The sequence below is a fragment of the Anabrus simplex genome, chromosome 3, assembly GCF_040414725.1.
Source record: "Anabrus simplex isolate iqAnaSimp1 chromosome 3, ASM4041472v1, whole genome shotgun sequence".
NCBI classification, from domain to species: domain Eukaryota; kingdom Metazoa; phylum Arthropoda; class Insecta; order Orthoptera; family Tettigoniidae; genus Anabrus; species Anabrus simplex.
The window spans coordinates 493,955,976-493,982,081 of record NC_090267.1 but is presented as its reverse complement, the minus strand read 5'-3'; the positions used below and the strand labels follow the sequence as shown (position 1 = coordinate 493,982,081).

The window sequence follows — 26,106 nt, the reverse complement described above, 5'->3', positions numbered from 1 at the left end:
ATATGTTAGGAGCGGTATGAAATATTGATTGAACGTCACCAGTTTTGATTTTGTTGGTCCAATTCTTGAACGTCCTGAAAAGAACTGCACATCTCCTCATTCATTCTTTGACTGAGAGGTGTTTCTTGACAGTTCGGTCTCATCTTACCTCTGTTGCTTTCTTAGCACCACCCGGGGGACACGTGTAGGGCAATTGAAAGTTATACCTATGGACGTACAGCAACGTAGACAAGATGTGGATATCTGCTAAACAAATAGAGATGGCTACCTCTGCAAATTGTGACTGTGGTGCAGACTGTCCACCACATTGTCGCTGACTGCCCTCTTCATGCTTTCAGAGGAATGACAACAGACATCCATCATACATCAGTTGAAGCAATAGAATGGGTCAGAGAACTAGACCTAGAATTGTATGATTGTACGAGCATGTGACTGTGCACATTTGTCCACAAACTTCGTATCAAAATGTATATGTAGATAACTTTGATTCATCATACAATAAATAATTGTGTTGGTACTTTGGGATCCCAGAGGAGTGTTTTTACTTGCTGGTAAGAGTGAGAGCTCCTCTGTACTCTATTCGTCACCTCCTTTGTAGCTAGTATGACTCGAGAAATTACACTGCCGAGGTATGTAAAGTTTTCCACAGTTTCCAGTGGATGGTTTCCTAGCATGATGTTTGCTGGTCGTTCCTCTCTGTTCATTGCTATCACTACTTCACTCATCATCATTTTCCTGTTCCAGTTTCCCGGGTGTGGTGTACAAGCGCTCGCCACTTCTTCCACTTCTCCTACTTAACATTCCTCTTGCTGACCTCCAATTTCACTGTGTCTGTCCATCCATTCCTTGGCCTCCCTACTAGCCTCACTCCTTTCACTTCTCTGTCAAAGTAATTCCTTGCTGTTCTTGTTCTCTCCCTCCTCATAACATGTCCAAACCAAGCTTGGTAACAGGTATTTTGATGGCAGCTTCCTTCCTGTTTACTTCATTTCTAATCTAATCTTTCCTGGTCTTTTGGTTCATTGTTCTGGTGAATTTCATTTCTGTTGACTTTATTTTCCAAGACATTAATAACAGTTTCTTGGTCTGTCTGCATGTGAATAATTTATGGCATATTTTAATTTATTTCAGACAATATCGGAAAATAAGGCATTTATTTGATGTGTATCATGGCAACTTGTGCGTTAATCATGTCATGTTCAGGAAGATCGACTGGCCTGGTTAATGTAATGTTAATTCTCTTAGAATAATTTACAGATAAAAATTGCATCCCACCTCTGGACTTGGAAAGTACTGATTCCTGGAATTTGCTTATAACACTTTGCAAATACAGTTACCAATGAAAGATAAGATCCTGTAATTGAACCTGAGATGGTGGTGATTATTGTTTTAAGAGGAAGTACAACTAGGCAACCATCCTCTATATAACAGTAATCGGAGAGAAAAAGTGGAAGGGGTCCGACACTTCAAAAAATGAAGGTATCGGCCAAAGGAAGACAAGGGCCGTGAATGGCATGAAAACTAAAGACTCCATAGGCCTCCATATGTAATACCGTCGGGGTCAGAAAAGAACAAGAGTTGACCAAGTGAGGTCAGATAGGATAGGATAGATGAAAGTGAGGAGCCTGGCACAAGTAAGTAAGCAAAGCCAGGACTCGGCTAAGGGCCCCGTGGTTGACATCCCATGCTCCAAAGCTCAGAGCCCCTGGGGCCCCTTTTAGTCGCCTCTTACAACAGGCAGGGGATACCGTGGGTGTTATTCTAGCGCCCCCACCCACAAGGGTTAATTGAATCTGGGACCTCCTGGACCAAAGGCCAGCATGCTAACCATTTAGCCATGGAGCTGACGTTTTGGAGACCAACGACTGAGTGTCGAACGTGTTGGTATCACTTCTACTATTTGTTGGCTCAGCACCGAGCAGCAGCGTATGGAACGAGATTGCTGTAGCTCTTAATTAAATTGGTGATAGCTGCAAGATGTGTTAGTGTTATGTGTTTGGTCGCAATTCTAATCCTGGAAAAACAAAAATCTCTGTTTTCACACAAACGATTTTGATCCTGGTAAATTAAAATAGCTAAAAAGAACTTTTGAACCTTCTAAAACAAGTATAGTGTGTGCAAAACACTTGATAATGAATGACTTTGAGACTTCATAAAGCAAAGTGCAATGGAAGACTGTAAGGTTGAGGCTGAACTGAAAAGAACAGCAGTGCCGATACATATTTTAATCAAGTTGTTTCTTTTTCAGGTATACCTTTATGCATAAGCTTTTTCCAGTTTTTGTGGTAAAGAAAACATATCATTTTCAAGGGAAATTAACTTTTTGTTTATTCAAAATACTGGCCATCGGCTTCTACACACTTCACCCATCTTTGAGGTAAGTTAAGACTATCATGCCAGAAAAACTGCTTGTCTTTTGCGGCAAACCATTCGTCAAGCTTTTCCAACTTCCTTGAAATTGCTGAAGTGCTGCTCTGCGAGTGTGTGCCTCATTGATGCGAAGAGGTGATAGATGGCGCCAGGTCAGGGCAGTATGGCGGGTGTGGAAGGATGTCCCATCCAAGCGATTTCAATGTGTCTTTCACTGGTTTTGCTGCATGAGATAGTCCATTGTTGTGTAACAAAACCACTTTGTCATGTCTTCTGACCCATTCCGGTCGTCTTTCAATCAATGCATGATTTAATAATTTGTTGGTGATAGCGTTGTGCATTAATGATTTCGCTGGCCTTCAAGAGTTCATAATGCACAATACCTGTCTGGTCCCACCAGACACAAAGCATGGTCTTCTTGCCAAAGTGATTAGTCAAAACCACGTCTCACACATTCTAATCGATGTAGCACATTCACCACATGTTTCTATCAGCAAACGCCGACTTTTCACAGCCCTTTTCTTTTGATTAAATAAGAAAAGCAATGTGTGCTGCAAATGTTCTTTTTCAGGCACAAACGTCGACATGATCACTGAATGATACAACACAGACGCTAGTGTTTGGCGGAATCAACTTGTGTGTGTTGGTAGGTTAATGTCAGACAAACAAACTGACGTATGTGAGAAATTCATAAACTGCGTAATGTCGCTGGCACCATCTCTCAGAAGAGACTTATGCATACATCTGGTAATTCTGTTGCCTAATATTTTCTTTTTCATGTAGTTCATAAATTTATTCAAAAATTAGTTTTGGTAGACTGAAGAACGTAAGAGTTACTTTAAGGCAGTCATAATGACAAGTAATTTTAGACTGGACTGATTCTTTCAACTTACAATACCTAAGGGGACGCAAGTGAAGTACTGAGTGTGTATATTCAAAACTTGAAAGAATTTTCAGCAGATGGATGTCCTTTGTTTTGCATATAACGCAAAGATAAACACAACTAAAATTGTTGTTGATATGACAGATACTGGTATATTGTTACACTAACTGTGATAGGTTTTCAGCAGCAACAGGACGAGAGGGCTGGGAGTGGGAGGAAGCGGCCGTGGCCTTAATTAAGGTACAGCCCAGCGTTTGTCTGGTGTGTCTGTTAAGTCTTCAACCTGGATCCTAAAATACACCACCAAAAGTTACGTAGAAGGCCGTACCCAGGGGGAGAGGTTGGGGGGTTCAAACCCCCTCTGAAATAAAAGTGAACTTAAATTTAAACAGTGTAAATGGGTTCCAAAATAGCCTACAATAAATTAGAAATATTATAAAAACAAGCACTTGAAAAATAAATAATTGAATTTAACCTATAAAATCTGTGCCATTTTTAAACATTTCTCTATGAATACAGTTAACAAATTTACTGAAAACATAACTGGAAACTGTAATTTTGGTGAGATATATGGATTCTGCACCTTTTATGCTCTTAGTACATTTTTCACAATTAAAATCAATTTCAATAAACATATAGAAATAATTTTATGTCATCGAGCCACTTGACAATTTTTAAAACAATGAATCAAACATCTAACAGGATACTGGCCGCACTTAAATGACTGCAGCTATCGAGCTCAGTTTACACATTTTTACCATACCGGCTATGATAACAGAGATATTCATGAATTTGGATTTTTGTTGCTAAGTCCATGTCTGCGCCGAGTCATGACAAAATGGGTAAACAGATTTGATGAAAATCAGTATGTAAAGTCTGGGAATAAGGAACTACAGTCTACGCTACAAATAATTTTTTTTTTTGCTAGGGGCTTTACGTCTCACCGACACAGATAGGTCTTATGGCGACAATGGGATAGGAAGGGCCTAGGAGTTGGAAGGAAGCGGCTGTGGCCTTAATTAAGGCACAGCCCCAGCATTTGCCTGGTGTGAAAATGGTAAACCACGGAAAACCATCTTCAGGGCTGCTGATAGTGGGATTCGAACCTACTATCTCCCGGGTGCAAGCTCACAGCCGCGCGCCTCTATGCGCACGGCCAACTCGCCCGGTACAAATAATTTTATAAGATGCCCTAATATCACAGAGTTGGAATAAAACTAAATGTGAAGGCCTAAAATATAGAAAACTCATAAAATTGATCAACAATAACACTACATTGACTATTGCTTTTTGTGATGTTCTCACTTCTGCTGCCACTCATCTCCAATAGATGGGATTACTGCTGCGTACTGAGTATAACAGCCTACCTGAATATTGCCAGGAAGTAGCTGGGGAGAGCTGGAGAGAGCTGGGGAGAGCTGGGAAGTTAGATATCTCTCCTCTTTAGCATGCCATTCCTTTCCTCTGGTTCATAAATTTTCTGATACTACTGCTACTGTACTGTTCATCGTAGTATTCCAGCTATTCAATCCCTACTCTGAGGCACTGATTAGAATGAGCAGTGTGCACATTTAACAGAATAATGGCAGAGGAGCGTCCACGGCTGTCTGTGGCCTGGTCGTTCCAGCACTGGAACTTTTGATTGTTAGATCAGCAGCGTAGTACTGTTTGTTAAAAGTGAGAAATTGTGCGTATTTTCATTTCATCGAGTATTTTATATGATAACATTGCTTTTAATTGCTACATTCCTACAGACGTCATTGTAATGATATATGATGACTTCAGTAGGAAAAAGCACGAAGATAGTCTTTCTGAGAATTCTGTAGTGAAGCATGGGTTCATCAGCTAGTTGAAAATAAACTTATCAAATGTAAAGTCAGCTGGTTCAATGACATCACTTTTATCACTGGGCAGTCCAAGATCAGAAAAACACTGGTAAACCATCTTTTCTGTCTTACCAAAAGCAAAGGTCTTGGCAATAACATTGACAAGTATTTTACCTTTTGAGTTTACGAGGAAACCAAGTTGCATCCAGCGTTTCATGAGGTTGGTGGTGACACAGGTGTTGTTGCTCTTGTTGTTGTGGGTGACGGTACATAAGCCCACTTTCCATGTCTTTGCTACTTCAGCGTCAGGACATATGATGTGCTGGTAGTTGATGTTTATTTAATCTGTACCACTACACATGGTAAGTGATCTGTCTTCCAAGCCATCTACAGCATCTTTGGCACTGATCTGATTCATCAGCTTTTGGTCCTTGGGTAAACCACCAGCACAATAGCCACTCACTTGGCACAGTTCAAGGACATCACCATCATTGTTTTCACTTTTCCAGTAAATGAAGAAACTGTACTCGCCTACCTTGAAAATGAGGGCTACTGGACTAGACAAAATAGTGATTGAATGGGTTGCTATACTTCTAGAAAACAGATCTCACAGAATTGGAGTAGGTGAAGCTTTATCTGACCCTGTAATAATTAAAAGGGGAATTCCTCAATGCAGTATTATTGGATCTTTATGTTTTCTTATATAAATGATCTAAGTAAAGAAGTGGAATCAGAGATAAGGCTTTTTGCGGATGATGTTATTTTGTTACAAAATTTTGAACAACTGCAAAATGACCTCAACAATGTTCTGAGATTGACAGCGGGCAATGGTATGACGATAAACGGGGTTAAAAGTCAGGTTATAAGTTTCACAAATAGGAAAAGTCCTCTCAGTTTTAATTACTGCATTGATGGGGTGAAATTTCCTTACGGGAAGAGGATGGTTTGCTTACAAAATATGCTTACAATATTGTGATTTTTTATATCCCACCTTTTCAATACAATTGGTTTTATGTTGTTAGATCATAATGCTACAACATTGTTTTATAGGGACATGTTTCGCTTGAATTTCAAGCATCCTCAACCTATATAATCATCTCTAGGTTAAGACCTGTCGTATTTGATTAGTTTTGACAAATTTGTGCTTAATTATAATTCTAACAATAAAGTAATAAAATATATAAACATAGGAATTTATGAACACATTAATAGTTTAACAATATGAATGACTATACTAAAATTGGAATAACCATTAATTCTAAAGATACTGACATCCAAAATACAGTGTCTTCAAATGTTGAAAATTTGGCTAAAATTGTTTTCTCAAAGTTCTAGTTTATTAAAAACAATTGTAAATTGACTTCTATGTTAAAACTTGAGTCGTAATTATAGTTAAAACTTATTGGTGTCTTAAGATTAAAATCTTGGATCTGTTTGGATTTCAGCTTGTTTTAATTTTGAGGCTTGCTATTGTAATTTAATAGTTTTGGAGTTCAATTCAACAGTATACCAATGAAAAACTTCCCAGCATCTTAGACAGAAAGCAAAAAACTCTGAAAAACAAATTAGAACACCTAAAAGAAGCTCAAAAAAGTCAACAACACACGTAAATAGAGAAAAAGACCCGATTTCTTTAATGAAAAACCCCCCCGCGACAATTAATTTATCAGACACCAACTTTTCTGAAAATGAAATGAATATACTTAATAAAGGAGCTAAATTCAATTGGTCCAATCTGCAAAAAACGGAAGATCTAACAACCACAATAGCGGAATCAGAAGTAAATATAGGGAAATTGCCAGTAGACATATAAAATTATATTAAATTCGAAGTAAAAAAGAAACTCCCAAGTTTAGTAAATGAAATGAAAACAAACTCAAACCAGAACCTCCTAAAACAAATAAAGGAATTAAAAACATTATTGTAACCAAGGCGGATAAAAGCGAATACATTACAAATACCGAAGAGTTCTTTTCTAATAAATCTTACACTATAGTAAATAAAGACCCAGTTTCTAGAATTCAACAAAATCTAAAAACAATCCTTAAAAATTCAACTGGTTTATTTACTGAGCAAGAACAACAACACTCGTATGGACAACATGAACCCGACAATACCTAAGGCAAAGGCACTACCCAAGATACAAAAAAAAAAAAAAAAAAACCCACCCCCATTCGACCAATCATAAACAGCAGGAATAGCCCAACATACAAAATGTCAACATTTATACATCAGTTTCTTAAAAAGCATTATAAGTTCTATAATACTTCCTCAATTAAAAATTCAATTGAATTTTTCAAAAAACTAAAGAACTTCAACTTACAACCCCACCATAGGATGAGCTCGTTTGACATTACTAATATGTATTCAAACATCCCTATTAAAGAAACTGTGGAAATTATTAACCCTTTATTGCATGAATTATTTTTCGTTTTCATTTGGTGAAGAAAATTTCCAAGCTTCAATGTTCAACTTACGTTCAGTGTTTTAGATTTACCAGCAATTCTTAACTGGGGCTAATAGCTTAACACTCGTATGTGATGTGGATTGCCATATACAATTTTTCACGATTTCACGTTCAAAGACCGAACATTACTGCCTACTGGCCATGGGTACGTATTGCAGGGCGCAAGTATACTTGCATGACCGTAGGTCGGTAATGTCTTTGAGGTTGAGCCAGAGGTACTCCTGAAGCCTATGGTAATGTGATGGGGAGGGCCCACGTAAAATAAACGGTGGTTGGTACGGGTGGATGCTGACGGGGTGGAAGGAGTACCTTTGGTTGTAGGGCTGTTTTGTCTTATGTTATGTAAAAAAAAACAAGGCATCACTGGTGTATGTCTTTAAATGACTGTACAGTTATAGGTGTGCCGGAAAACTACCTCTGTCCACAATCTGTATCCATTTATACAGGTGAAAAGTTGTACGTTGCCTGAGGGCAACAGTATGCAAACCTCTCCAAACATAGCAACCTAAGTAACCTCGAAATAGATGAATTTATTAGATTACTTAAATTCGTATTAAATAATAACTATTTCACTTTTAACAACAAAATTTACCACCAGTCGAGTTTAGCTATGGGTGACCCCCGCTCAGGGATATTAGCAGATATTTATATGGACAACATGGAACATAGAATAATTAAACTGAATATGGACGGACTCTGCCTTTGGTTAAGATTCGTAATAATAGATAACCGGAAAAATAATAGCGAAAAAATCTTAGATTTCTTAAATAATATTGACAGTTACATAAAATTTACTAAAGAAGACGAAAAAGACAATTCATTAAATTTCCTGGACGTTACCGTAACACGCTTAAATTCTAAATTCGATTTTCAAATATTCAGAAAGCCGACACACACTTCAATAACAATAAGAAATTATTCACTCCACCCGAAATCCCACAAACAGGCAACCTTTTTTAGTATGGTCTACAGAGCTCACAAAATACCCTTATCACCCACGAATTTCACGAAGGAAATAAATTTTATAAAAGAACTAGCACTAGTCAATGGATACAAAATAGAAATGGTAAATCGAATCATCAATAAAGTAAAACTCAAATTAGCCACAAATCTCACACCGGAAAAGACTAAAAAAAATCAAATTACGCAACTTTTACTTACACCAGTCCAATGATTCATCAAATAGCAAACCCACTGAAAAAACGGGATATGCAAATAGCCTTCAAAACACACAACACCAATAAAAACTTATTCTTTAATCATAACTACTACTAGATACATGGAACATTTTAATGCCTTAAAACATAATAAATATTCCGCAATGAGTAACCATATGAAAGAAACCGGCCATCAATATACCTCAATAGACAAAGACCTCACAATAATCAAAAGGATTGAAAAGGGGAAGCTAATGACGGAGTCTTCTCCCCTATCCCCACCCCAACAACAGATAAGGACTCCTCACAACATGATACGCCAATGTCTAATGCCCCACCTAATATTGCTTCCCCTAAATCCCCTACCCGTCCTCCACAACAGCTTTTCCATACGTATAACACAAGGAATAGAACCACAACAGATAACAGTCACCGTAATGTAACGAAGTCCACAAGGTTTCGTAGTAGCAGTCAAAGGGGCAAGTGAATACATACCATTGGATCACTGTAAAAGCACAATAACACACAACATTATTCACGTAAATTTCCTTTGTTACAGACGCACCATCATTCAAATTTTATGAAAGAAACAAATCAACTCCTCAAGATTTTGGATTGACGTCCCTTTTGACTAAATACCTCATAAATACAAACTACTACCAACGGAAAATCTGATCGTAAAAACAAGCCTAGTTCGATGAAACTAACTAATTCAACATTTTACTGCCCAAAACTATTAAATTACAGTAGCAAGCCTCAAAATTAAAACAAGAAGCTGAATTCCAAACAAATCCAAGATTTTAATCTTAAGACACCAATAAGTTTGAACTATAATTACGACTCAAGTTTTAACATAGAAGTCAAATTACAATTGTTTTTAATAAACTAGAACTTTGAGAAAACAATTTTAGCCAAATTTTCAACATTTGAAGACACTGTATTTTGGATGTCAATATCTTTAGAATTAATGGTTATTCCAATTTTAGTATAGTCATTCATATTGTTAAACTATTAATGTGTTCATAAATTCCTATGTTTATATATTTTATTACTTTATTGTTAGAATTATAATTAAGCACAAATTTGTCAAAACTAATCAAATACGACAGGTCTTAACCTAGAGATGATTACATAGGCTGAGGATGCTTGAAATTTAAGCGAAACATGTCCCTATAAAACAATGTTGTAGCATTATGATCTAACAACATAAAACCAATTGTATTGAAAAGGTGGGATATAAAAAATCACAATATTGTAAGCATATTATAGCAAATTCAATACGGGTCTAATCATGAGATTGGTTACATGTAATAAAATAAAGAGGATGGTTGCCAAGTTGTACTTCCTCGTAAAACAATAATCACCACCACCACTCTTTACGGGAATCACTGTAAGTACCTAGGTGTTAATATAAGAAAAGACCTTGCTTGGAGTAATCACATAAATGGGATTCTAAATAAAGGGCACAGATCTCTGCACATGATTATGAGGATATTTAGCAGATATAGTAAGCATGTACAGGAGAGGGCATATAAGTCTCTGATAAGACCCCATCTAGTGTATGGTTCCAGTGTATGGGACCCTCACCAGGATTACTTGATTCAAGAACTGGAAAAATCCAAACAAAAGCAACTCATTTTGTTCTGGGTGATTTCCGACAAAAGAGTAGCGTAGAGACTTACAATAATTGAAAATTTTCCACCTTTTTGATACTTTTTATTTGCTTTTTTAGCAAATTAATTAATTATAAACAGTACATGTTTCATTCTTATTTGAGAACATCTTCAGCTGTGTATAGCTTAGGTGAATCACTGAGTTTTTGAGTACATTATTTTCAGGTACCTTGTTCCTCTTAAGGGTATACGGAAAGCCCTATCTTCACAATGTTAATTTACATCACCTTTAAGGAACATTTTCTCAGAAACTGTTTGACGCAGACTCTTGAAAATTTTATATATTATAAACAGGCATATTAGCTGTGTACTGATGCTAAGATCATTAAAATAAAGATCATTTTTTGGAAAAAATATATATTTTTAATAATGCAAAAATTTTTGCTAATATTCTCCTGAATTTTTTCCAGCCTACCTCAGAAATTTTGCAATATGTTTGTTTATATTGCTTCAGAATATATGGCATACTCTTACAAAGGAGTACTGAAAATTTCATAGTGATATCTGTAATAGTTTTTGAGATAATGTTCCTTTTGCAGGAAAAAAGTAACTTTGTGGGAAATCGCTTCCAAAGTTTCAACATCAATGCATGCCTGGTGCATTGCTGAGATAATCAGTATCCTCTTGCAATTCATCAAGAAGCTTTTTCTTGGTTGCTCTCCTGTTTCTTCCACAGTTCATGATGTACTTGGTAGCATTTTCAGATGATCTTAGTCTCTCCATGTCTATAGAATGCATAGCATTTACTGTTCGGGAGCCCACCTGCTGCTCTGCCCTTCCCTAATGACCGAGTGCCATAAACTAATCTAATATTTATAGTGTAAAGGCTCTTGTCTTGTTGTAAACTATTTATAGCTGAGGAATTGAAAAACTTGACACTGTATTAACAACAAGCACAGAAAAGTTCTAAGTCAGTAGCAAGGCCAATATGTCTCTTTGTTTTCAAGGAAATTCCATACTTTCCACACTCTTTGCAACATAATTTATGCTTTAATATATCAGATAAAATCGATATATCTATCACTTCGTTAATTTGAGGTCCAGTACGAAAGTTATCGTATTTCTGTTGGACATCATTCAGTTTTCTATTAGATGAGCACTCAGTCCCAGCATCCGTCTTATCAGACGGGGTTTCAGAAATATTTTCACTCACGTTTATTAGGTTAGGTGTATTCGGCCCTGCTTCACATCGTGGATGTTCTAAACAATGGGTTTTGGCAGAGTTGAAGAAGGACATTTCATCTTTCGCCACACGTTTCCTGAACATTTTGTTCGAAAATCGAGGCATAACTTCCACAAACTTTACATAAACTCACAGAAAGATCTTGCGAAAAAACGTGGCCCAACCTGTTGCTAAACAGCAAACAAAGGACTATCAATAATGTAAGCTGTTACAATATGACTAACATACAATAATCTAAGACAACGCTACTTTCAAACAAAGAAATAATTCCTAGATCAGCACGATATGCACAAAAATAATGAAACGTCAAAATGTTGACAATAAGTCATCCGCCATGCCATGGCAGAATACTCACCGTGCGTAAGACAATAAATTTTTAAAAAATCATTTAAAATGCTTCTATACATTATTTGTTCAAGATTTATATGTCATTTTAAAGAGGAAATTCCAAAGTTTAATAACAACCAAAAAACCTTTTTTTGATTTTCCCCTATTTGAATATAAATTGAATTAAAATGAAATTAAAACAATGTGGTGGTTAATGGGTTGGTGAAATTAGACGGGATGAATACATAGTTAGCCTACTTAAAAAAACTATATCTATTTATTTGAATAGTTGTTGTTAAAAGTTTCAAACTCTGTTACACTAAAAAATATCTGTTTGTCTTCCAGTTAAAAGGTACAGCCAGACATCAGTTCACAACTATAGAGCAGGATTTAACTATATTACATAAAATAAACAAAGGGGCTCTTCTAAATACATTAGAAAATCTACACTGACTGACAGAGCAAATGCAACACCAAGAAGGAATGGTTCGAAAGGGATGAAAGTTGGGGAAAAAACAGAGACGGCACGGACGAATAATTGATGTTTATTTCAAACCGATATGCAGGTTACACAATGCGCACGGCATCGACTCAGTAGGATGTAGGACCACCGCGAGCGGCGATGCACGCAGAAACACGTATAGGTACAGAGTCAATAAGAGTGCGGATGGTGTCCTGAGGGATGGTTCTCCATTCTCTGTCAACCATTTGCCACAGTTGGTCGTCCGTACGAGGCTGGGGCAGAGTTTGCAAACGGCGTCCAATGAGATCCCACATGTGTTCGATTGGTGAGAGATCCGGAGAGTACGCTGGCCACGGAAGCATCTGTACACCTCGTAGAGCCTGTTGGGAGATGCGAGCAGTGTGTGGGCGGGCATTATCCTGCTGAAACAGAGCATTGGGCAGCCCCTGAAGGTACGGGAGTGCCACCGACCGCAGCACATGCTGCACGTAGCGGTGGGCATTTAACGTGCCTTGAATACCCACTAGAGGTGACGTGGAATCATACGCAATAGCGCCCCAAACCATGATGCCGCGTTGTCTAGCGGTAGGGCGCTCCACAGTTACTGCCGGATTTGACCTTTCTCCACGCCGACGCCACACTCGTCTGCGGTGACTATCACTGACAGAACAGAAGCGTGACTCATCGGAGAACACGACGTTCCGCCATTCCCTCATCCAAGTCGCTCTAGCCCGGCACCATGCCAGGCGTGCACGTCTATGCTGTGGAGTCAATGGTAGTCTTCTGAGCGGACGCCGGGAGTGCAGGCCTCCTTCAACCAATCGACGGGAAATTGTTCTGGTCGATATTGGAACAGCCAGGGTGTCTTGCACATGCTGAAGAATGGCGGTTAACGTGGCGTGCGGGGCTGCCACCGCTTGGCGGCGGATGCGCCGATCCTCGTGTGCTGACGTCACTCGGGCTGCGCCTGGACCCCTCGCACGTGCCACATGTCCCTGCGCAAACCATCTTCGCCACAGGCGCTGCACCGTGGACACATCCCTATGGGTATCGGCTGCGATTTGACGAAGCGACCAACCTGCCCTTCTCAGCCCGATCACCATACCCCTCGTAAAGTCGTCTGTCTGCTGGAAATGCCCCCGTTGACGGCGGCCTGGCATTCTTAGCTATACACGTGTCCTGTGGCACACGACAACACGTTCTACAATGACTGTCGGCTGAGAAATCACGGTACGAAGTGGGCCATTCGCCAACGCCGTGTCCCATTTATCGTTCGCTACGTGCGCAGCACAGCGGCACATTTCACATCATGAGCATACCTCAGTGACGTCAGTCTACCCTTCAATTGGCATAAAGTTCTGACCACTCCTTCTTGGTGTTGCATTTGCTCTGTCAGTCAGTGTATATATTTATTTAGAACAAAAAAGTAATCAGGACAATAACCTGAATGATAAATTGACAATAGGAATCCTATATTTGAAGGGATATTATCAAATCTTGAAACTTTAGGCAAAATAAACAACACAGACAATAAAAGGATGAATAAGAACAAGCTTCCGCCATTTCGTACATCCACTCCCCCCACCCCTTCTAAAGCCAAAGCCGTGACAGTAAGCAACACGCCTCCTACCCTCTCTACAGCCTTGCCTCCCCGGAAGGTGGAGCAAACATCGGAACACACACATCATTATTATACAAGACGTAAAGCAGCTTCAAACGTAGCTCCTCCAGTCACAGTAGAATTGGAGTTTAACAACAGTAAGGTATGGAACTATTTTATACACTACGTTACTTTTTTTTTTGGCTATTTGCTTTACGTCGCACCGACACAGATATGTCTTATGGCGACGACGGTATAGGAAAGGCCTAGGAATGGGAAGGAAGCGGCCATGGCCTTAATTAAGGTACAGCCCCGGCATTTGCCTGGTGTGAAAATGGGAAACCACAGAAAACCATCTTCAGGGCTGCCGACAGTGGGGCTCGAACCCACTATCTCCCGATTACTGGATACTGGCCGCACTTAAGCGACTGCAGCTATCGAGCTCGGTACGTTACTTTGTAAAGACACATGTTTTCATTATAAAAGCAAATCCCTATTTTCCTCATTTCATTTCAGAAATTGAGACAAAGCTTCCTTCTCAATTAGTGAACGGCAATCAGCTTCAAAGTTCCGCATTAAACTCAATTTAAGATACATTAAGTAAGCTCAAAATAAATAACAGCCAACTTGGAAGGAGTGAAAGAAGTGAACATTCAACAATATTTAGAACAGTGTCAAGGAGTCATACATTTTAAAAAACCTTTTAACTGGAAGACAAAAAGATATTTTTTAGTGTAACAGAGTTTGAAACTGTTAACAACAACTATTCAAATAAATAGATATAGTTTTTTTAAGTAAGCTAACTATGTATTCATCCCATCTCATTTCACCAACCCATTAACCACCACATTGTTTTAATTTCATTTTAATTCAATTTATTCAAATAGTTTTTAAGAGGAACAAGGTACCTGAAAATAATGTACTCAAAAACTCAGTGATTCACCCAAGCTATACACAGCTGAAGATGATCTCAAATAAGAACGAAACATGTACTGTTTATCATTAATTAATTTGCTAAAAAGCAAATGAAACAAAAAGGTGGAAGATTTTCAATTATTGTAAGTCTCTGTGATTAGAATTCGATACGGAAAATGAAGCTGATTACTTGCAAAAGAGTAGTGTTATGAAAATGTTGCAAAGTTTGGGCTGGGAAGACTTGGGAGTTAGGAGATAAGCTTTTCGACTAAGTGGTATGTAATACCAATATAGTTGGTCTGTTATTGGACATTATAAATTTTCCAGCTGGTGGTTTTCCAGCTATATTGGTATTACGAAGGTAATCCCAAAAATAAGGTCTCCTATATTTTAATAAATACAGAACTCTGTTCGTGTGGCTGTTGGTCATAATATTGTGAAGAGTGTTTCCTGTGCTCGCATATACACATGCGCATGCCGCACTGAGGCACTCAGTCTTGGCTTGGCGACCGTTGAGAATGGAGTTCCCGTTTGATGTTACCGCCAAGTGTGAAGTGCATGCAGTTATTCGGTTTTTGAATGCAAAGGTACTGAACTGACTGAAATCCATCATCAATTGACGGAAGTGTATGTTGAGTCATGCATGGATGTCAAAAATGTTGTAAGTGGTGTAGACAGTTTGCAGCCGGTTGGACTGAAATTCACGACGAACGAAGGAGCGGGAGACCGTCAATTTCCGTAGAGACAGTCGTGAAGGTTGAGCAAATCATGCGTGAAGATCGGCGGATCACCCTGGATGATCTCTGCACTTTGGTTCCTGAGGTTTCCCGAAGCACTGCTCACAGAATTTTAACGTAAAGTTGTGCGCAAGATGGAATGTTGAGCAAGGGCGTAAACATTCTCCATGACAACGCTCGCCCACACGTCGCCCGGCAAACCGTTGCTCTCCTGCAAAAGTTTCAGTGGAACATCATCACCCACCCTATAGTCCCGACTTGGCACCCAGTGACTATCACTTGTTCCCTAAGTTGAAAGAACATTTGGCTGGAAAGCAATTAAGCACCGACGACGAGGTGAAAGATGAGGTTCACAACTTCCTGAGCAGCATGGCGGCAAGCTGGTATGACATGGGCATACAAAAACTGTCACAGTGTCTACAAAAGTACATCGACCAAAATGGTGATTATGTAGAAAAATAAAAAAAATAGTTCAAGCTATAAAATGATGTAAACCATTGTAGAAATAAACAGGTCTATGAATTTATAAAAAAATAGGAGACCTTATTTTTGGGATTACCTTCGTATACATTTACTCATTCAGGACAAATATTTCAGGTTCCCTATGGGAATCAACATCTGTATCATAAGTGGTATGTTCCGAGCTGTCAGTGGAGAGAGAGCGTGGAATGACATTAGTAGACAAATACGTTTGAGTGGTATTTTTAAAAGAAGGAAAGATCACAATATGAAGAGAAAGCTGGAATTCAAGAGAACAAATTAGGGAAAATGTTCATTTGTAGGAAGGGGAGTTAGGGATTGGAATAACTTACCAAGGGAGATGTTCAAACAATTTCCAAATTCTTTGCAATCATTTAAGAACAGGCTAGGAAAACAACAGATAGGGAATCTTCCACCTGGGTGACTGCCCTAAATGCAGATCATTGTTGACTGACTGATTGATTGATTGAAGAGGCAATTCTACTCAAAGCTGTTGGAGTCCTTGTCTTCATTCCACTGATCAAATACACAATGCTGCACAGGGGTGTACCAGTTGAACCTAAAGTGCTTTGTCATTCTGTAAGGTTACGAATGGGACCCAGGACAAATGCTGTGTCATGCTTGAAAACTCCGAGGCAGCCACTACATTTTCAAATCTTTCATTCCACTAAGCGCCGCAGCAACAACTTAATATCGTCGGCAAGTTACAGAGACAGACAGCTGGTCACTTCGATCCAGGTCTTGTTCATGTTCATTTGTAGTCCCACTTGAGTACTGACATTTTTGACACAAGAACTGAGCTCTGCCATTTCCTTCTCATCATTAGGGCTAGAAAGTTTAGGTGCAAAATTTTGGTTAAAAAGTTGCAAATAAAGGTGCTTTAATTTAGTCAAAAAGGTGAAAAAAGGTGCAAATTTTAAATGTAATTATTCATAAAAACATCACCAAAACCAATTTTATATCATAAATATGGAAACAAAGCTGAGTCCTAGCTTCCACTTACTTGTGCCAGGCTCCTCACTTTCACCTATCTTATCCGATCTCCCTTGGTCAACTCTTATTCTTTTCCAACCCCGGCGGTATTAGAGCACTCGAGGCCTAGGGAGTCTTTCATATTCATGCCCTTTGTGGCCCTTGCCTTTCTTTGGCTGGTACCTTCATTTTCTAGGTGTCCGATCCCTTCCATTTTTTTTTCTCTCTGATTAGTGTTATATAGAGGATGGTTGCCTAGTTGTACTTCCTCTTAAAACAATAATCACCACCACTACCATCTCAGGTCGCTAAGTCAATAGAAATAAATGTTCAACATGAACAGACACAAGTGGTACATATTTTGTTTGCGGTCTATATTAAATGCCTGTTTGTTACAACATCCTTAACGTCAGGGTTTTTGGTTAAGCTCTGTTGTAGTATCTGCTTTGCAATATCTTCATGTCCATCGCAACGGCCCATTTCTGAAATGTCATATTGCCTTAAAGTGGTTAGAGATAAACACTGCAGCCTTGTCCGGCTCCAGGGCTAAATGGTTAGTGTGCTGGCCTATGATCCAAGGGGTCCCGGGTTTGATTCCTGGTCGGACAGGGGATTTGAACTTTCATTAGTTAATTTCTACAGCTCGGAGCTGAGTGTTTGTGACATCTTCATCTCAGGTTAGGTCCCATCTTCACAGATGCACGGGTCACTAATACGGTGTCAATTCGAAAGACTTACAGCTTTACAGACGAAACATTCGGTCCTTCTCGTTTAATTTCTTTAGGAATAAAATGCAGCAAAAGAGCCAAACCAAAAGTATTAAGCAAGTGGGGAAAGGTGCTAACGTTAAGAAAAGGTGCAAAAAGGTGCTTGCAATGAGAAAATGTGCAAAAAAGGCAACTAAAACACAGTGAGGGGAGTTCATGTTTTCTTTGCAAGACACACTTATTTGGGCATTTTAACAGCGAAAAAGAATTAATGTGCAGCACCTAAAATTCTTAGCTCTGTTCATTACTAGTAACGAGTACAGTATCGCCTGCATACTGGAGCTGGATATTTTCTTACCATCGCCATCCCATTTCTCAAGTGCAGCTCTCATTACGTACTCGCCAGATACACTATATTGAAGAGCACGGGTGGTGATGATACACAGCCCTGCCAGATCTTGAAAGTCCCAGACAGTTGGCATTTATTTTAACCATAGCTGAGTTGGAATCATACAAATTTGTTATCAGCCAAACCAGATGTGCGGGAACACCCATTTCCAACAAAACTTGCCACCTTTTCTCCCACTGAACACAGTCAAAGGCCTTCTGGTAGTCTAAAAAAGCAGATGATGAGAGAAAGTTGAAATTCTCTGTTCTTTTCAATCAAATGGCAGATGTTTAATATTTGTGTACATATGATTTGAAAATATAGAAATTACACTGTCAGTACAAGGTTTCATCTTTTGCATAATGAGAAAAAGGTAGTGTTCTTCGTACGCAGTCAGGCACACAGTATAGTGTACATTGTGAGCCGCAGAATTCACAGTCACTGGATACCTGGTGAGTCTTTCTTATTACAAACTAGCTGATGTACCCGTGCTTCGCTACGGGATTCTCAGAAAGACCGACTTTGTGTGGCTTTCCTAACTGAAATCAACATAGATCATTACAAAAACGACAGTAGGAATGTAGCGATTAAAAGCAACATTATCATATAAAATACTCGATCAAATGAAAAACCTCACATTTTGTCACTTTTAACGAACAGTACTACGGTGCCGATGTAACAGTCCAGAGTTTCACAGCTGGAATAACCAGGATGAACCAGTGTGTTACGTACCAGTAGTATCAGAAAATGTATGTATCAGAGGAATGGCACACTAAAGAAGAAAGTTATCCAACTCCAGAGTTACTTCCCGCTGATATTCAGGCATGCTGTTACACTCGGTATGCCCGGGCGAGTTGGCCGTGTAGTTAGGGGCTCACAGCTGTGAGCTTGCATCCGGGAGATAATAGATTTGAACCCCACTGTCAGCAGCCCTGAAGATGGTATTCCATGGTTTCCCATTTTCACACCAGGCAAATGCTGTCATGTACCTTAAGTAAGGCCAAGGCCGCATCCTTCACACTCCTAGCCCTTCCCTATCCCATCGTCGCCGTAAGACCTATCTGTGTCGGTTCAATGTAAAGCAAAATTTTAAAAATACTGGTTACGCATCAGTAATCCTATCTATCATAGATGAGTGGTAACAGAAGACACAAAGCACATCACAACAAACAATGGTCAATGTAATGTTATTGTTGATCAGTTTTATGAGCATTCCATATTGTAGGCTTTCACATTTTGTTTTCTTTCGACTCTGTGATATTAGGGCGTCTTATAAAATTATTTATAGCATAGACTGTAGTTCCTTATTCTTCGACTTTACATACTGATTTTCATTAAATTCTGTTTACCCATTTTCTCGTGACTCGGCGGTAGTACGGACTCAGTAACAAAAATCCAAATCCTTGAATATCTCTGTGGTCTTAGCCTGTACGGTAACAATGCATAAGACACAAATGATCAGAAATTTAATGCTATGTAAATTTAGTTATGTAGTATTTATCAGTACGACCACTAATAACAAAAAAATGTGAGAATTAAATTTTAGGCCTTCCCCTAAACTACCATTTGTCTCTGAGTGAATACAATCATTTAAGTCCAGATTGTAGTGACTTATTTCGTGACTTTCCCTACCAGTTTTCATTAAAATACGACCAGTGATAAGACAAATATCTTAGAGTTAAATTTTTGGCTTACCCCTAAACTACCATTTCACTCAGCGTGAATACAATTATTTATGGTTCATGTTTGTGGGTTACTGTAGTCACGTCCTAGTTCGCGAACCATGGGCAACGGCTGAGTGGCCTAGTAAGTGGTCCTGAGAGTCGGGATACCAGTTGCTATGGAATGGGAGTGGGCATCTCAGACATATTCTGAGTCGTGGCCCTCCTTGTGCTCAGGCGGCTAGGACTATACAATTCACCGGTGGTCCATAACCCGTTAGAGGAGAGATCCTCACTTGGACTATGTGCAAGTAGGGCAGCATCCTGCTTCATGAATTTACCGAGCTCGGAACACTTTAAGCAAGCCTCGGACCTATGGGAGTAATGGAGTCCCACTCCCATTTGACAGGCGAGGGACTCCTTGGAAACAACTTGGCGAACGAAATGGAATTCGATGGGGAGCTATCAATATTAATGGGGCTTATGGAAGAAAGAAGGTAGAACTGGCTGAGTCAGCAAAGAGGATGCATTTGGATGTGCTAGGAGTAAGTGATATTCGGGTAAAGGGAGATAATGAGGAAGAGATAGGAGATTATAAAGTGTACTTGACAGGTGTTAGAAAGGGAAGGGCAGAGTCTGGGGTAGGGCTCTTATCAGGAATACCATTGCACGCAACATAGTTTCTGTTAGGCACGTAAATGAGCGAATGATGTGGGTAGATTTGTCAGTGGGAGGAATTAGGACAAGAATTGTGTCCATGTATTCACCATGTGAGGGTGCAGATGAGGATGAAGTTGACAAGTTTTATGAAGCATTGAGTGACATCGTGGTCAGGGTCAACAGCAAGGATAGAATAGTGCTAATGGGCGATTTCAATGCGAGAGTTGGAAATAGAACTGAAGGATACGAAAGGGTGATTGGTAAATGTGGGGAAGATATGGAAGCTAATGGGAATGGGAAGCGTTTGCTGGACTTCTGTGCTAGTATGGGTTTAGCTGTTACGAATACATTCTTCAAGCATAAGGCTATTCACCGCTACACATGGGAGGCTAGGGGTACCAGATCCATAATAGACTATATCTTAACAGACTTTGAATTCAGGAAATCTGTTAGGAATGTACGAGTTTTTCGGGGATTTTTCGATGATACAGACCACTATCTGATCTGTAGTGAACTAAATATCTCTAGGCCTAGGGTAGAGAAAGTGAAATCTGTCTGCAAACGAATAAGGGTAGAAAATCTCCAGGACGAGGAAATTAGACAGAAGTACATGGATATGATTAGTGAGAAGTTTCGAACAGTAGACAGTAAGCAGGTTCAGGATATAGAAAGTGAATGGGTGGCATACAGGGATGCTGTAGTAGAAACAGCAAGGGAATGCCTAGGAACAACTGTGAGTAAAGATAGGAAAAGGCGAACATCTTGGTAGAATGATGAAGTGAGAACAGCCTGTAAACGTAAAAAGAAGGCTTATCAGAAATGGCTCCAAACAAGGGCCGAGGCAGACAGGGATTTGTACGTAGATGAAAGAAACAGAGCGAAACAAATAGTTGTTGAATCCAAAAAGAAGTCATGGGAAGATTTTGGTAATAACCTGGAGAGGCTAGGTCAAGCAGCAGGGAAACCTTTCTGGACAGTAATAAAGAATCTTAGGAAGGGAGGGAAAAAGGAAATGAACAGTGTTTTGAGTAATTCAGGTGAACTCATAATAGATCCCAGGGAATCACTGGAGAGGTGGAGGGAATATTTTGAACATCTTCTCAATGTAAAAGGAAATCATCCTGGTGGTGTTGCAAACAGCCAAGCTCATGGGGAGGAGGAAAATTATGTTGGTGAAATTATGCTTGAGGAAGTAGAAAGGATAGTATATAAACTCCATTGTCATAAGGCAGCAGGAATAGATGAAATTAGACCTGAAATGGTGAAGTATAGTGGGAAGGCAGGGATGTAATAGCTTCATAGAGTAGTAAAATTAGCGTGGAGTGTTGGTAAGGTACCTTCAGATTGGACAAAAGCAGTAATTGCACCTATCTATAAGCAAGGGAACTGGAAGGATTGCAACAACTATCGAGGTATCTCATTGATTAGTATACCAGGCAAGGTATTCAATGGCATCTTGGAAGGGAGGGTGCGATCAGTCGTTGAGAGGAAGTTGGATGAAAACCAGTGTGGTTTCAGACCACAGAGAGGCTGTCAGGATCAGATTTTCAGTATGCGCCAGGTAATTGAAAAATGCTACGAGAGGAATAGGCAGTTGTGTTTATGTTTCGTAGATCTAGAAAAAGCATATGACAGGGTACCGAGGGAAAAGATGTTCGCCATACTGGGGGACTATGGATTTAAAGGTAGATTATTAAAATCAATCAAAGGCATTTATGTTGACAATTGGGCTTCAGTGAGAATTGATGGTAGAATGAGTTCTTGGTTCAGGGAACTTACAGGAGTTAGACAAGGCTGTAATCTTTCACCTTTGCTGTTTGTAGTTTACATGGATCATATGCTGAAAGGTATAAAATGGCAGGGAGGGATTCAGTTAAGTGGAAATGTAGTAAGCAGTTTGGCCTATGCTGACGACTTGGTCTTAATGGCAGACTGTGCCGAAAGCCTGCAGTCTAATATCTTGGAACTTGAAAATAGGTGCAATGAGTATGGTATGAAAATTAGCCTCTCGAAGACTAAATTGATGTCAGTAGGTAAGAAATTCAACAGAATTGAATGTCAGATTGGTGATACAAAGCTAGAACAGGTCGATAATTTCAAGTATTTAGGTTGTGTGTTCTCCCAGGATGGTAATATAGTAAGTGAGATTGAATCAAGATGTAGTAAAGCTAATGCAGTGAGCTCGCAGTTGTGATCAGCAGTATTCTGTAAGAAGGAAGTCAGCTCCCAGACGAAACTATCTTTACATCGGTCTGTTTTCAGACCAACTTTGCTTTACGGGAGCGAAAGCTGGGTGGACTCAGGATATCTCATTCATAAGTTAGAAGTAACAGACATGAAAGTAGCAAGAATGATTGCTGGTACAAACAGGTGGGAACAATGGCAGGAGGGTACTTGGAATGAGGAGATAAAGGCTAATTTACGAATGAACTAGATGGAGGAAGCTGTACGCATAAACCGGCTTAGGTGGGGTCATGTGAAGCGAATGGAGGAGGTTAGGTTACCTAGGAGAATAATGGACTCTGTTATGGAGGGTAAGAGAAGTAGAGGGAGACCAAGACGACGATGGTTAGACTCGGTTTCTAACGATTTAAAGATAAGAGGTATAAAACTAAATGAGGCCACAACACTAGTTGTAAATCGAGGATTGTGGCGACGTTTAGTAAATTCTCAGAGGCTTGCAGACTGAACGCTGAAAGGCATAACAGTCTATAATGATAATGTATGTATGTAGATTATATCGACTTATTACACCGACTTTGCATACCGATTTTCATTAACATAGACCAATAATAACAGACATATTTGAAAATTAAACTTTAGGCCTTCCCCTAAACTACCATTTCACTCAGCGTGAATAAAATTATTTATGGCCTAGATTATAGCGACTTATTCCCCGACTTTGCATACCGATTTTCATCAAATTCTCTTCAGCCGTTTTCTTGTGATGCGTGTACAGACAGACAGACAGACAGACGGACGGACGGACAGACAGACAGACAGAAATTACGGAAAAGTAAAAATTGCATTTCCTTGTTACTGTACACATGACCGATACAGAAATACCATTCTTTTCAAATTCTGAGCAATGTACAGACAAAACTCTTATTTTATATATATAGATACAGCGATGAAAGCCGTGAATTGCTCCTCTCGCGTAGATGTGACATAGCTCAAAATTCTGTGCGACTATAGTTAATACAATGTTAATAGCCATATGCAGGGGTGTACAGGGGGGGTCTGGGGGTTAGGATCCCCATGGAAATTTTACAAAATAAAATAAACACAAACTAGCAATAAACCAAATAAACATTCAGAGACATAACTGTAGAACCAAAAGATCTGTTGAATATATTTTTTAAGAAGCCCCGAAAGTTGGATGTTAGATTGTAAACTGAACATAACTTATCATTCATTGTAAAACTGTTGACCTTGATCGTATTGTTCTTGTTCTGTATTTTAATGTACGATTTTGTAGTGTACTGCAATCTGAATATCAACCTAATTCACTTTTCTCCAGGTAGTTACATAGCGTTGGAGGTGATTTTACACATCAGGAATCAAAAAGTTGGTTGACCGTTCTGAGAAATGTTTACAGTCTCTTGGGGACTATGTGGAAAAGTGAACTTACATTGTATGTTCTCATGGTCATGTTGCCTTGTGTATGGGTTTTTATAAATGGCCATAACTTGCAGGTGTAAATTACTTTTTGATTTGTCCTCGTACATTAAGTAACACACAACATTAGGTTTAAAAGTTAGAACATAAGGTACTTACTGTATAATCTCGAATACCAGCCACACTGTTTTTAAAAAAATATTGCTTCCAAAATTGGGTGTGGGTCTTATTTAAAATTTTGGGAAATTTATCTTTCCGAATGTGCGTAAATCGGGCATCACTGCCGGTGCGGCTTGGCAACAATGCTCTCTCCGCTCTCAGTATACGCTACTTCCACGCCTGGCGTCAGTCTCGCACACGTTCTCGGAGTATCAACATGAATTCCACAAAGCTTTTGCGATCTTTTACTGTGAGTGAGAAACTGAAAGTAGTTCAGGAAGCCGCAATTATTGGCAATCATACTGCCGGTAGGAAATACGATATTGACAAGTCGTGTATTCACGATTGGAGAAAGAAGAAAAATGTGCTATTAACATGTAGTGGTGATTGTAGACCTTTTCGTGGACTGAGTGTACAGTTTCCAGAAATTGAAAAAAACTTTATAAATATGTGACAGAAAGGCGGGAATTGGGATATGGTGTGTGAACCGAAATGTGTCAGCTAAAGGCATTAGAGATCACAAAGGAACTTTCATCGGAAGGGTTTAAGGCAAGCCGAGGATGGGTTTGTGATTTTTATAAAAGAAATGGGTTGAGCGTACGAAGGCATACCTCAATTTCACAGCGTCTTCCTGGTACTTACGATGAGAAGATATTGTCATTTCAGCGTCACATAATTCGGTTGTGGAAGGAAAATGCATATTTGCTTTCCCACTGGCAATGCAGATCCGACGCCAGTCTACTTTGAAATGCCACTGGACAGGACTGTGAATCTTAAGGGTGCGGAAAGTGTTACCGTTAGAACAGGTGGTAATGAAAAACAACGGTGTACGGTAATGTTGTGTATTCTCGCCGATGGAACCAAATTGCTGCCGTACATTGTTCTCAAGTGAAAGATGCTTCCTTAAAATCTACCCACTGGTGTTATCGTCAAATCTCAGAACTCCGGCTGGATGGACAGTTCACTTGTGGAAGACTGGGTAAAGTGTGTCTGGCAACGTCGCCCTGGTGGATTATTGGGACAAAAGAGCTTGCTTGTTCTCGACAGTTACCACGGCCATACAACAGATGCTGTGAAGAAACATATCAACGATGAGAAAACCGACCTAGCAGTCATTCCAGGCGGGATGATGTCTATGCTACAGCCGCTGGATGTCTGCATGAACTGTCCATTTAAAGCAGCCTTGAAACAGCTCTATACAGAATTGATGGTGGCTGAAAATCACACACTGACGCCAACTGGTCGTATTCAGCGCCCAGAAGTTCAGCTGCTGTGTTCGTGGATTTTGACGGCATGGAATCGTATCCCTGGAGACCTCATATGGAAGAGCTTCAGGAAATGTAGCATTTCTAATGCTATGGATGGCAGCGATGACAACATTTTGAGGAAAGGTGATGGTGATGAAAGTTCCGAAGTTGGTACTGATGATGATGATGATGATGATGATGATGATGATGAATGAACTCGTTGGATATCGTTCTGGAAATGTTTGTTTATTTTCTAACATTTGATGTGTGTTAGTAAAGTAAATCATTTTGACTTCAATACTTTTTTTAAAAATTTTGTTCTTTCAAAATAAGGGTGCGGGTCTTATTCGGTGGCAGGTGGTATTCGAGATTATACGGTAATTAAACAGGAATACAACACAAACTTCTAGAATCAGAAATCTTATTCTTTACAATATTTTACAATGCAGATACATTTCATCCAAGATTATGACTCTAAATATGCTTTCCAATGAAGTAATGTTATTGATTTTTACATTTTATTAGTTATGTATCAATATCATATCATGTTAATACCCGGAGACAATAGTGTTTTTAAACCATATTTTGTGGTACTGGTAAATTGGACATGGAA

The 26,106-nt window shown here is 39.3% G+C and overlaps 1 protein-coding gene across 1 annotated transcript in view; it reads right to left on the bottom strand.

Moving 5' to 3' along the window:
- Window positions 1-26,106, bottom strand: part of LOC136866880 (protein AMN1 homolog) — a 75,313-nt gene that overhangs the window by 30,618 nt on the left and 18,589 nt on the right. The gene's annotated exons all lie outside the window — the stretch shown is intronic.